Consider the following 13,085-nt stretch of genomic DNA (forward strand, 5'->3'; position numbering starts at 1 on the left):
CTAGCTTTTACATAGGTTTCGATCTTTTGCATGGAATACAATCTGCCTACTTGCTTTGTGTCGCACTACCAACACTCCACCCTTGAAGCTAAACATTACGCCACTCATAATTGATTAGTTTATTTTTCAAATACGAATTTCATATGATTCTAATGTTCCTACTTCAGTTTTGAAATGTGTGCCTGCCTATTATAGAGACATAAGGGGTTTGTATTTCTGTGTGTGGTCTGGTCAGCACGGTTGGGGAGGTGAACTTTGCATATGCAGGGGTTTATAGGGAGACACTCTCCGAGTTGAATCCGCAATGCATTCCATAGATAATCTGACTACTTTTTATGTTTTCATGAATCTCAGATTCTGAACAGCATCATAATGATTATGAGCTTGCGCGCATGAAAAGAATAAAGCAGAACAATGCCATGGCTGTCAAACTTGGCATTAAGGGACTGAAATCAAGTCTGGATGCAATGCAATGCAAACGCTCTCCACCTACAGATTCATGCTCAGAATATGATCCTAACAGTGATTCTGAGCTAGAGGGAGACCTAAGTCAATGTAGCTCCCTAGTGGAGGAGTCAGAGGAAGATGCCCTATCTTATTCACCCATCAAGGTGCTTGCTCTAACTTTCCAAGGTTACATTGCTCGCACATATCTTGCAACTGATGCTTTGCATTGCTTCTACTTTGTTGAACTGCCATTAGCTTAGTTTACACATCGTGTATGTGAATACACCCTGCCTATCCATTTTCAGTACATATTCCATCTGTCATCATACCATATTTATCCATTCAAATGATGTTCTTGTGTATCAGACGTTCAAAAGGAAGAGGGCGATTGCTGATCATGGAGGAGCACAAGCAAAGTATTTGGAAAAGGTAGTGGCACCTGATAAGTCAAATAGCCCATTAGGTGTAGTTGCAATATCACCTGACCCACAAAATACCCCAACTCTAGCAGACTCTAGCCCTACTACACTGGTCATTTCTGATGCCCCAACTCAGCAGACCCCAACTGCAGCAAACAGTATGATTATGCCAGTTGACATAGCACCAGCTGTACGACGCAAAACCCCCATTCCAGCAAAGAGTACACCAAATCCAGTTGCCAAATCCCTTTTCGAACCAGAGAGAGCCCCAATTGCAGCAAATAGGACCCCTGTTCCATTTCTTCCTAGTTTAGAAGACGAAGCTTATGTTGTTGTCAGGAACTTTGTGCGCATCTTTCCTTCATGGAAAGATTATACCGCAGACACAGAACAATTTCCAATCTTCCTCTGCAACTTACGCGTAAGTAATGTACTAATGTTATTCATGGTCATTACTGCATATGTTTCTGCTGACAGAAGACACAAGATTTCATTCTTTTAAATAGGCGAGGAGCAAACTGGATTGTGATGACGAGCAAGGGTTGGTTGCGCTTTTCAAGCACTCGTTGATGAAGTATCGTTCCTACCTGAGGCAAGCACACTTCGATGGCAAGCCTCTGAACGCAATTTCTGTAAAGTCTCCAGTGCTACATTTATCCGACGGTGACTGGAATAATCTTGTTACACATTGGTCTCGGCTGCAGCGTAAGGTACTGTCTATGATATCACATCACAATTTGAACTAGATTTCTGCATTTGCCTTAATGTCTCACTTGTACGAAACTGTTAGCAGAAGAACATTCGTTCTCAAGGGACCACAGAATCTCGCAACTATACTGCACACTGCTTTGCTCTTGTGAGTACCTCTTGCCCTGTATGACCATACTTACTTTCATAGCTGTTTGATTATGTAGCATCACTGCACATGTTAGCCTCGTAATCGTCCATTTGGTGGACATTATAAGATCTGTATGGACTCTTACATAAATTTAGAATCAACCCAATGCTTTTGAAGAGGTTTAGCTCTGCAGTCCTCTTGTAAGGACTGAACGTGGTCTATCACTGTACTTACATTAACAGCTACTCCCTCCGTCCCATAATATAAGAATGTTTTGTACAGTACACCAGTGTTCAAAACACACTTGTATTATGGGAAGAGGGATTGGTTCATTTTGTAGCATTCTGCATCTTATCTCCCTCGCCCACCATTTACTAAAAAAATATCAGATCTATATTTAATCTTACCAACAAGTAGAATACACAGACAATGCCAGTGCAGAAGTGTAGCCCATTGCTCTTGTCAGTACATTTTGTCCTGTAACGCTTGTACTTCCAGGGATTGGTAGTTGATTATGTAGCATCAATCTGCATCTTATCTTCATGATCCTCTATCCCTTCCAGTATTATCATATCTATAATTACTCTCTACAAAATGTAGAGTACAGGCAATGCTTATGAAGAAGATTTTGTGCTGAAATTCTTGAGTTATCCTTCCCTTGACATGGAGAAGGGCATTATAAAGCCGGTGTTAACTGTTAATGTAAGTCAGTCCTTCTAAAGCCTTTATCCTCAACTGCTGTTTAATTTGCTCATACTCCCTATCATTTACTGCTGTTTAGTTTGCTGTTTCTACCAAAATGCATGTTTGTAAGAACCGTAAGTTCTAAGTTTTACTTGTAAAACCAAATTCCTTATTCATACCATGCACATTACTTAATACTCCATATATGTATGCTTGTTTTTGTGGATCTATAATCCAGTGTGTGGTGAAGCAGCCCACGTTTGCACCTTGTCATCTCCTGTTTTATCTTACTGATGTGGCTGATGATATGAACAACATGCCATGCACATTATCCAAAATAGATACAATGATTTTCTTTGCCCTTCATCTATGCTTGTTATGTTGACATGGTAATCCAGTAGTGTGGTGAAGCTCCCCGCATTATGAACAATGCCAAATTATGCTATTGATATTTTGAACTTACTCTTTATTTTCTAACTTTGAAATTGGATAGAATTGACAGAACAGTTATCATCTTTGTTTATACACGTGCAAAACCTGTCATCTCTCTGCTTTGTTTCAGGGTGATATGCCTGATGGCATGCACAAGTCTGCTGAAGGTTGTGAGACAAACCCAACATATATTGCAGCAAAGAAGGCAAAACATCTTGAAGATAGCGAGACAACCCCAAAGTCTTGTCTTGATGCAGTGTTCAAGTTACTTGAGACTAACAGTCAGACAAGCTCACAGAATTCGTTGTCTAAATCAGTTCGACTTCTTCAGTCCCAAGTTCTAGCAGAAAGGCATTCTGCAACTCAACTTCGACTTGAAGTCCTATCTCTAAGAAAGATTGCGGAGAACACCAATGAGAACCTCATCGCTAAACAGCTACACCTGGAAGCTATGACCGACATGCTAGGCTGGTCTCACAGCCTTGCTCAGCAGCTTGCGCAGCAGTTCCCCCGCAAGGCTAACCTTTCTTGAACTGTCTTGGAAGTGGTCTCGATTCAGTATTATTTTGTTACGCTGCAATGGTGCCCAGTTTTTGTAATCTGCTTCTTCGTTGCACTTTATGATCACTGGTGGCGAACTTTGATGCCCAGTGGATGTAATATGTGTAATAGCCGTGATAGCCTAGCATAAGTTGCTTGCTTATTTATTTCCTTGTTGTCTTGTTTATTTGTTTGCTTGTAGTCAGTGCAGTTCTTTTTCCGCGGTTTGCTAGTGGCTGCAATAACCTATTTTTTAAAACTAGGCCACAATAACCATGGTCTAATATTTACTGTATTGACACTGGGCCTCCTACGGGCCATAGAAACAGTGGGCCTTCTACGAGCCGTAGAAACAGTAGGCCTTCTACGGGCCGTAGAAACAATGGGCCTTCTACGGGCCGTATCATCAATGGGCCTTATACGGGCCGTATGATCGATTGGCCAAACATGGGCCAATAACAGGCCGCATTATGGCCGTAAACGGGCTAGATTTGGAATCGTCCGTTCATGGGCCGACCATAACGGGCCATCGTTAATAGGCCGTATTTGATGACGCTATGAAAACGGCCCAACGTATTAACGGACCACAAACGGGCCGACTGTAACCACGGGCTGAATTTGGCCCACAAGAAGAAAATGACAGTAATGGGCCGTAAGTAAACGAATGCTGGAAATGAGCCCAAGAATAAATGGGCTCTGAGAAGGCCGAAAGATAACATGGGCTGGAAACGGCCCAACGGAATAACGGGCCGTTAATGGGTATAAAGTGATACACTGTTCATTACGGGCCAGTTTCACCACGGGCCGTTAATAGGCCAAGAGTTACATAGGGCCTCATATGGGCCGAAAGACGTCATGGGCCAGAAGTGAAAACGGGCTGGAATCATATTGGATGGCCCAGATGACGCTACTAGGCCTAATTCGGATAGGGTGTAACGGGCCTTGGGTTAGCGGGCTGTAAATGGGCTATATGCGAACAGGCCGTTAACAAGCTTTCCATGGGCCGGCCCGCCACCTTTTGACCAAGTCAACGGGCCGGCCTTTTCACAAGAATGGGCCTCTGTTGGGCCGTGCCACATGTCGATGTATCATAGGCGCCCTCTGTCCAATGAGTGGATGACATCTGTCCCAACGATGAGCCGACACGTGTTTCCTCCAGCCAATGATGATTTTACACGTGGAAAATCCCCATTGGTCGGGGCTGTTAACGGGTTATCGGATCCAAAACCCGACCCGATAGCTTAACGGCGTTCCGTTACGGTGGATGCCACGTGTCGGTCACCCTTGACGAAAGCACTTCTGTGACGCGCGATTTATCGTCATGGAAGTGGACACTTCCGTGATGATAATTTTGGTAATGTCATGGAACACTTCTACGACAACACAGGTATGCCTATCTTGATTCTGTCATAAATTTGTCATGGATGTACATGCATGACAAAAAACGCGACCTACTGTGACAAACACGTATCATCACGGAAGTGTATTTTTTTTTGTAGTGTGGGTCGTGGAGGTCGTGGGCCTCTGTTAGCATTGATTCCACCTCCCAAAAATCATAAATATTTCCAAAATAATTCTCCGTAAATTTTTATCGCGTTTGGACTTCGTATGATATGGATATTCTGCGAAACAAAAAACATGCAACAAACAGGAACTGGCACTAGGCACTGGATCAATAGGTTAGTCGAATAAATCATATAAAATGTTGCCAAAAGTATGTGAAAGTTGTATAATAATGGCATGAAACAATCAAAAATTATAGATACGACGGAGACGTATCAGCATCCCCAAGCTTAATTCCTGCTCGTCCTCAAGCAGATAAATGATAAAAAAGATAATTTTTTATGTGGAATGGTACCTAGCATAATCTTGATCATATATCTAATCATGACATGAATATTAAGACATAAGTGATTGAAATCAATAGTCTATAATTTGACATAAAGATATTAATACTCAGGCATCCCAACAAACAATCATTTCTTTCAAAATATCAACGCTAAAGAAAGTTATCCCTACAAAATCATATAGTCTTGGCATGCTCTGTCTTCTTGACACAAACTATTTATCATGCACAACCCCATTGACAAGCCGAGCAATTAGTTCATACTTTTTAACGCGCTTTAGCTTTTTCAACCCTCACGCAATACATGAGCGCAAGCAATGGATATAACACTATGGGTGGAATAGAGTATGATGATAGGGGTAAATATAGAGAAGACAAAAAAGTAAGAAAGTCTCACATCGACGCGGCTAACCAACGGGCTATGGATATGTCCATCAATTGATATCAATGCGAGGAGTAGGGATTGCCATGCAACGGATGCACTAAGAGCTATAAGTGTATGAAAGCTCAATATGAAAACTAAGTGGGTGTGAATCTAACTCTATAATGAAAAATTACAACTAGTATATGAAAGTGACAACATAGGAGACTCTCTATATGAAAAACATGGTGCTACTTTGAAGCACAAGTGTGGAACTAGCATGCCCCTTCTCTCTTTGTCTTTTTTCTTTTCTTTTTTTTTTTCTTTTTTTTTTCTCTCTTTGTCCGGAGTCTCATCCCGACTTGTGGGGGAATCGTAGTCTCCATAATCCTTTCCTCACTAGGACATGCTCTAATAATGAAAACTGATGATCATCACACTTCTATTTACTTACAACTCAAAAGAAATAAAAATTACAACTCGATACCTAGAACAAAGTATGACTCTATATGAATGCCTCTGGCAGTGTACCAGGATGTGCAATGTTCTAGCATAACAACGATATCAAAAAAGGACAAGCCATGGAAATATCATGCTAGCTATCTTACGATCATACAAAGCAATATGACAATGAATGCTCAAGTCATCAAAACGGAAGCGGTGGAAGTTGCATGGCAATATATCTCGGAATGGCTAGGGAAAGGCCATGATAGGTAGGTATGGTGGCTGTTTTGAGGAAGATATAATGAGGCTTATGTGTGATAGAGCGTATCATATCACGGGGTTTGGATGCACCTGCGAAGTTTGCACTGACTCTCGAGGTGAGAAAGGGCAATGCACGGTACCGTAGAGGATAGCAAATTACGGAAAGGTAAGAGCTCGTATAATCCATGGACTCACATTAGTCATAAAGAACACATATACTTATTGCAAAAGTTTATTAGCCCTCAAAGCAAAGTACTACTACGCATGCGCCTAGGGGATAGATTGGTAGGAAAAGATCATTGCTCGTCCCTGACCGCCACACATAAGGAGGACAATCAATAATAAATCATGCTCCAACTTGATAGCATAACGAGAGACTATACGTGCATGCTTCGGGAATCACAAACCTTAACACCAATATTCTTACTAACCACAACCATTTACTAGTACCTCCCACATATTACCATCTCTATATCGCAAAACTATTGCAAGGAATCAAACATATCATATTCAGTGGTCCACAAGTTTTATGTAGGATTTTATGACTAACCATGCAATTGACCAAATCCTGTTGACTCTCTAAATAGATATAAGTGAAGCAAGAGAGTTTAATTCTTTCTACAAAAGATATGCCCACGCTCTAACAAATATAAGTGAAGAAAAAGTGCATTCTACAAATGGTGGTTTTCTATGTGAAGAGAAACAGGCAATCCAAACTTCAAATGATATAAGTGAAGCACATGAAGCATTCTATAAAGCCATATTCAAAAGATATAAGTGAAGTGCAAAGAGCATTCTATAAATCAACCAAGGACTATCTCATACCAGCATGGTGCATAAAAGAAAAGTGAAAACTAAATGCAAAAGACGCTCCAAGATTTGCACATATCACATGAATGAAACGAATCCGAAAACATAACAATACTTGTTGAAGAAATAGGGGATGCCTTCCGAGGCATCCCCAAGCTTAGACGCTTGAGTCTCCTTGAATATTTACTTGGGGTGCCTCGGGCATCCCCAAGCTTGAGCTCTTGCCTCTCTTCCTTCTTCTCACATTGAGTCCTTCTCGATCATCGAACACTTCATCCACACAAAACTTCAACAGAAAACTCGGTAGATCCGTTAGCATAATAAAGCAAATCACTACTTTAAGTACTGTTGCAAACCCATTCATATTTTGTTTTTGCATTTTAGCTACCGTATTATAACTTTTCCATGCCTTACCACCGATAAAAATTGATAGTTTCATCAAAACAAGCAAAACAATGCATCAAAAACAGAACCTGTCTTAAACAGGACAGTCTGTAGTAATCTGAACTCTAACCATACTTCTGTTACTCCAAAAATTCTGAAAAAATAGGACAAAATAAAACATTTGTATAGCCATACTGTGCAAAAAATTTCTGAATGTTTCGACGTTCCAGTAGAAAATGTAAAATTACGCACTACAGCCAAAGTTTCCGTTTTTTACACCGCACATACCAACAAGCAATATAATCATCCTAAAGGCAAACCTTGGAACATATATAATGCATTTTTTACAAGGGGATAATTATTTTTGTTGAAAAGTTTCTGTAATTGAGATTCACAAAGTTTCCATGGGCATGAACAAAGTTCAAGGCTAGCTCCCACTTTCACAATGCTTGTCTCTCTCACTTTCACTTTTCTTTTTGTGAAGTTTTAAGTTCCACTCTATATTTTTTGTTTTTAAACTTTATAAAAGCACTCAACCGAATAAAGTGACTCTCTAAAACTTCCGGGTTGTCTCCCTGGTAGCGCTTTTTTTAAAGCCATTAAGCCAGGCATAAAGTGCTCAAGTAATGAATCCGCCCGGATCCTAAGGTATATGAAAGCCAATTTTAATTAGCAATGATTTGGCATTTAGTAGTGAGCACAAAGCAACATATATCATGCAATGACGAAGTCTAACTCTCTTCCTATGCATCGGCATATCATACAAGAACAATTCATGCACCTCAAGTAAAGGGCAATACATAGCATAAGCAGTTTCTTGCAATTTTATCATGTTGGAAACATAGAGACGCAGAGATGTAGTTCCTCTCTCATAAAAATTGCAAGTAGGAGCAGCAAGCACATGCATATTACATTCATCAAAATCATCATGTGCAATGGTAAAAGGCAACCCATCAATGTAATCCTTAATAAATGCAAACTTCTCTGATATAGTGTAGTGATACGTCTGTCGGCGTTCTGGAAACGGGGGTCCCCAGACTTGCCTGCCTGCAGCCCACGGCGTGGCTAAGCAAGCAGGCCGTACGGCCCATCTTCATCAACAAGGCATCCAAGACCCTCGCGAGAGTCCAAGCCTCGCGAGGCGGATGGCACAAGACCTCCTCTGGAGTGGCCTAGCCAGGCAGGCTCACGAGGAGCGGAGATGTCAAGGCGGGGCAAAACCTCACGAGGCCCTCATGACGTGAGCCATGACGAACGACACCAGGCGGGCGCCAGCGCGCGCAGCGTCCTTGTTTCCTCTTTGGTGCTAAGGAGGCCAGCGTAGGCGAGGAGTACCGAGGCATCAGGCAAAGGTTGCTATATTGGTGCAACGAGACCAAGACCAGGAGGACGGCAAGGCGGAGGTCATCGTGGAGCCCAAGACGGCGTCACCACCAGAGCTTTCCGCAGGCGAAGACCACTTTTGTCAGGATAGCTTGTACTAGCTGTCCCCCTTCAAATTTGCCCGCCGTTGTTGGCTCCCTTCCCGCTCGATATTTGGGAAGAGGACCAGGGCCTATATAAGTAGAGCTAGCCACCATAGTAGAGGCATCTCATCTTAGCTTGATCCAGCCCGATCGAGAGCCTACCCTAGCCACAAGAGCACCTCAACCTCAGGAGACTGTTCTTTCCCTTGTACTGTTCATCATCGGCCCTAGAGGCAATCCACCACCACCACACTGGAGTAGGGTATTACACCACAACGGTGGTCCAAACCAGTATAAACCCCGTGTCTCTCTGTGTTGCGAGTTCGTCGAGTTCGTCCGCGAGATCTTAGCGAGCTAGGGCGTAGATCGGTAGGAGGGAAAGACTTCGCGCGCACCCCAGTGTTCGAACCTTAAGGGTTTGCCAGAACCCCACATCCGACATTTGGCGCGCCAGGTAGGGGTGCGCCGTAGCTTCCCTTCCATCAGTTCATCGCTCCGTCGCTCCGTTGTCTCCATGGCGGACGCTCGCTGTGCTCGGGCTGAGCGTCGGGCTGCCCTCACCGCTCGCGTCGCTCAGACGACTCCCGTCGGCGGGCCACCTCGTCGTTCTCCGTCTCCCGCCGCCAACGCTGCCACAGGCCCGGCGGGGAACGAGCAGCTGGCGTCCTCGCTGCATCCTTCGATGCGGCAGGATGGCCGCACCGCCACTCCATCGCTGACCCCTGCCAGTTCTCCGTCTCACGCGGGCCGCGCTCCTCGCGGCGAATGAACTCCTGCGCTACCGCCCCGTCAACGACCTCTATGAGGAGTGGCTCGGCCGCGTCGCCGAGCTCGTCCGCGCCGCAGGGGGCTCTCCGGCGCCGTCCCTCTCCCCGCCTTCCCCTCAACCAGCCATGGGCAACGAGGCTCATGGCGTGCCTCCACCACCTCTGCCCCAAGACGGCGCCTTGGCACCAAGGCGCGCGGCTCCGCGGCGTGATCCGCCGCGCCCGGTGCCCGCGCGCGAAGAGAGAAGCTGCCAAGAAATCCCTCGGCCGCGAGAAGCCGCACCCGCGCTTCCCGCGCCGCCTCGTCAAGACCGCGCACCGCCCGCAGCGGCGCAGCGCGGGCCTCGTAAGACCAAGCTCCACCTCCGAAGCGGGCCCCGGCAACCACGGCCGGCTGCTGCGCCTTCACCCCCGAGCTGCGTAGCGTCGCTTGGCCAGGAAAGTTCAAGCCGGATCTGCCTCCTCGCTACGACGGCACCGCCGACCCCGCGGAGTTCCTGCAGCTTTACGAGCTCAGCATCGAAGCAGCCAACGGCGATGAAAAAGTCATGGCGAACTGGTTTCCCATGGCTCTCAAGGATGGAGCTCGCTCCTGGCTCCTGAACCTGCAACACGTCTCGATCTCCTCCTGGGACGAGATGCGCGACCGCTTCGTTGCCAACTTCCAGGGCACACGCGACCGCCGGCCGGCCGCGGGTGACCTGCGCCGCATCAAGCAACAACAGGGAGAGACCCTCCAGAAGTACATCCAGCGCTTCAACAACACCCGCCTCAAGATCCCCAAGGTCACGGATGAGGCCATCATCTCCGCGTTCTCAGATGGCGTCCGTGACGTCAAGATGAAGGAAGAGCTCGCCATCCACAAGGAGCTCTGCACCTCTCAGGAGTTGTTCAACCTGGCGACCAAGTCCGCAAGAGCTGAGGAGAGGCGCCTCTCTCTCCTTGAGCTGCCAGCCGCGGGCACAGAGGAGAAGAAAGCCAAGGCCAAGGACATGAAGCGCAAGGAGGCAGCTGTGCTCACAGCGGAGCCCGACACCAAGCGGGGCAGAGATCAGCCCGAGTCTTCCAAGAATAGCCGACCGTTCTGCGCCTTCCACAACCTGAACACCCACAACACCAGCAATTGCCAAGATCTCAGAGCCATAAGAGAAGGACGCTTCGGTCGACGCCCCGAGCGCAGCGACCGGGGCTACGGACGCGGAGGAGGACGAGGAGGCGGACGCTGGGACGATTGTGGCCCGCGCTAGGAATGGTGCGACAGGCCTCGCGAGGACCGCTGGCAGGACCAACCTCGCGAGGGCGCCTGGAGGGATCAGCCTCGTGAGGATCGTCCCCAAGGCAACGCCGGTCTTCCCTCGCTGCCGCCACCAAGAAGGAACGACGACCACCATCAGGACGAGGGGGCTGGGGGCTTCTAGGAGCCGCGCGCAATCACCTGCATCTTGGGCGGTGCCCAGGCCCCAGCCTCTCAGCGCATCTTCAAACAGTTCGCTCGCGAGGTGAACGCGGTGCTCCCCAAGCTCGAGGCCACGCGCCCGCTCAAGTGGTCCCAATGCGCCATCACTTTCAAGTCGGCAGATCAGCTCAAGTGCGCGGCCACCGCCGGTGCCCTCCCGATGTTGTGTTCCCCAGTCATCAGCAATGTGCAGGTTACCAAGACCCTCATCGACGGCGGCGCAGGGCTCAACGTCCTGTCCGTTGACACGTTCGACAATCTCCAAGTGCCATATGAATAGCTCCAGCCCACCAAGCCCTTCTCAGGAGTGACCGACGGTTCCACCACACTGATAGGGCAGGTCCGCCTGCCTGTCACCTTCGGGGAGCGCAAGAACTACCGCACCGAGCTTATCGACTTCGACGTCGCGCACATCCGCCTGCCGTACAATGCCATCCTTGGGTATCCAGCCCTGGCCAAGTTCATGGCGGTCACCCATCATGGCTACAACGTCCTCAAGATGCCAGGAAGCAGAGGAATCATCACGATCCCATGTGAAGAGAGGGATGCGGTGTGCTCCCTCGAGCGCGCCTTCCAAGCTGCAGCAATCAATGACCCCGACAGCAGAAGTGAAGGCCCTCCGGAGGCCATCCCCAAGAAGAAGAAGCCGCGCCGCGCAGGACCTCAGGAGGATGGCGTCGCGGCAGGGGCCTCATCAGGATCAGCGTCCGTCCCAGGGGTGCCTCCCTCCATCGCATAGGAAGGCGCGCCCGGCACCCTCCTCAGGCAGGGCTCGGGGGCTCTCTTCTGGAGGGCCTCAGACCTTGCCAACCTCACGAGGGAGGCGCTTGGGCACCACTTGGAAGCGTGCTTCACGACACATGTTCCTCAGGAGAGCACAGGGCAGGGAGTGCCCACCACTCAGGAGTTCGTCACCAAGACCACCCAGGAACTGCAAGACACAAAAGCCATGCGCGGCGACCGCCGTTCACGAGGCGCAGCTCCCCATCCTGGCGAGGATGCTGGGCTGCGTGTCTGCATCGACGTCCCAGGGCTCAATAGGGCCGCATCTCAGGAGCGCTTCTAGCCTTCACGTGTGGGCCGCTACGAGGGCCCGCCACACAGCTACGTTCGCATGCGCTTTGGCTTGCCGAGCGTGGTGTCAGCCTATCAGCGCGACCTGCGGCGTGTCCTAGCGGCTCAGGAGGCCAGGTACCACGCCGTTTTGGAGGAGATGGAGACGGTCTTCAGGGAACCTCCCGAGCCCCCAGAGCCTCCCGAGGCTCAGGGCCCCGGTGGCTCATGAGGAGTCATTTCTTCGACGCACGCCTTCAGCTGCACCAACTCTACTTCGTCTACAGAACCAGGTGACATCTTCTAAGCTCGTTTAGCTGGGAGCGCCCCTCGGACTGCATTATTCTCAGGCCACATGGGTCCGTCCCTGTGGCATGTATCCCTTTTGCTTACGTCTTTAGCTTACCTTGCTAGGGGCGCCCCTCGAGCTGCATCATCCCCAAGCCACTCGGGCCGGACCCAGTGGCATGTATCTTCCTGCATTTACCTAAGCTGGTGTGCTTTCCATATTTAACCTGCCCACGGCTATCGCCTGCTCGATCGCCGCCCACCACGGGTCTGCTCATCCTATGCAATTCGCTTGCGCGTTAAAAGGGGGGCTCCTGAGCATCGCGACTCAGGAGCTCTTACTGGCTCTCCAGCCCTCACCCCCTGGCCTTGACCACGGCATCATGACCTGGCATACCAGCGGCGGCTGAGCTCGCTCGAGGGCTGGGACCTGAGGACGTAGAGTGCTTGCATCTAACCGCCTTGCAGGAACATACAGTCACCAAGACTCAAGACCAGGCGCAACCCGCCTTGAGGTAGGGCCTCGTGACTCCCGCGCTGGCTCACGAGTGCCCAGATACACCTCGCAGCCCTGCCGTGCAAGCCACGT

This window comes from Aegilops tauschii, chromosome 1, assembly GCF_002575655.3.
Source record: "Aegilops tauschii subsp. strangulata cultivar AL8/78 chromosome 1, Aet v6.0, whole genome shotgun sequence".
In the NCBI taxonomy this organism is placed as follows: domain Eukaryota; kingdom Viridiplantae; phylum Streptophyta; class Magnoliopsida; order Poales; family Poaceae; genus Aegilops; species Aegilops tauschii.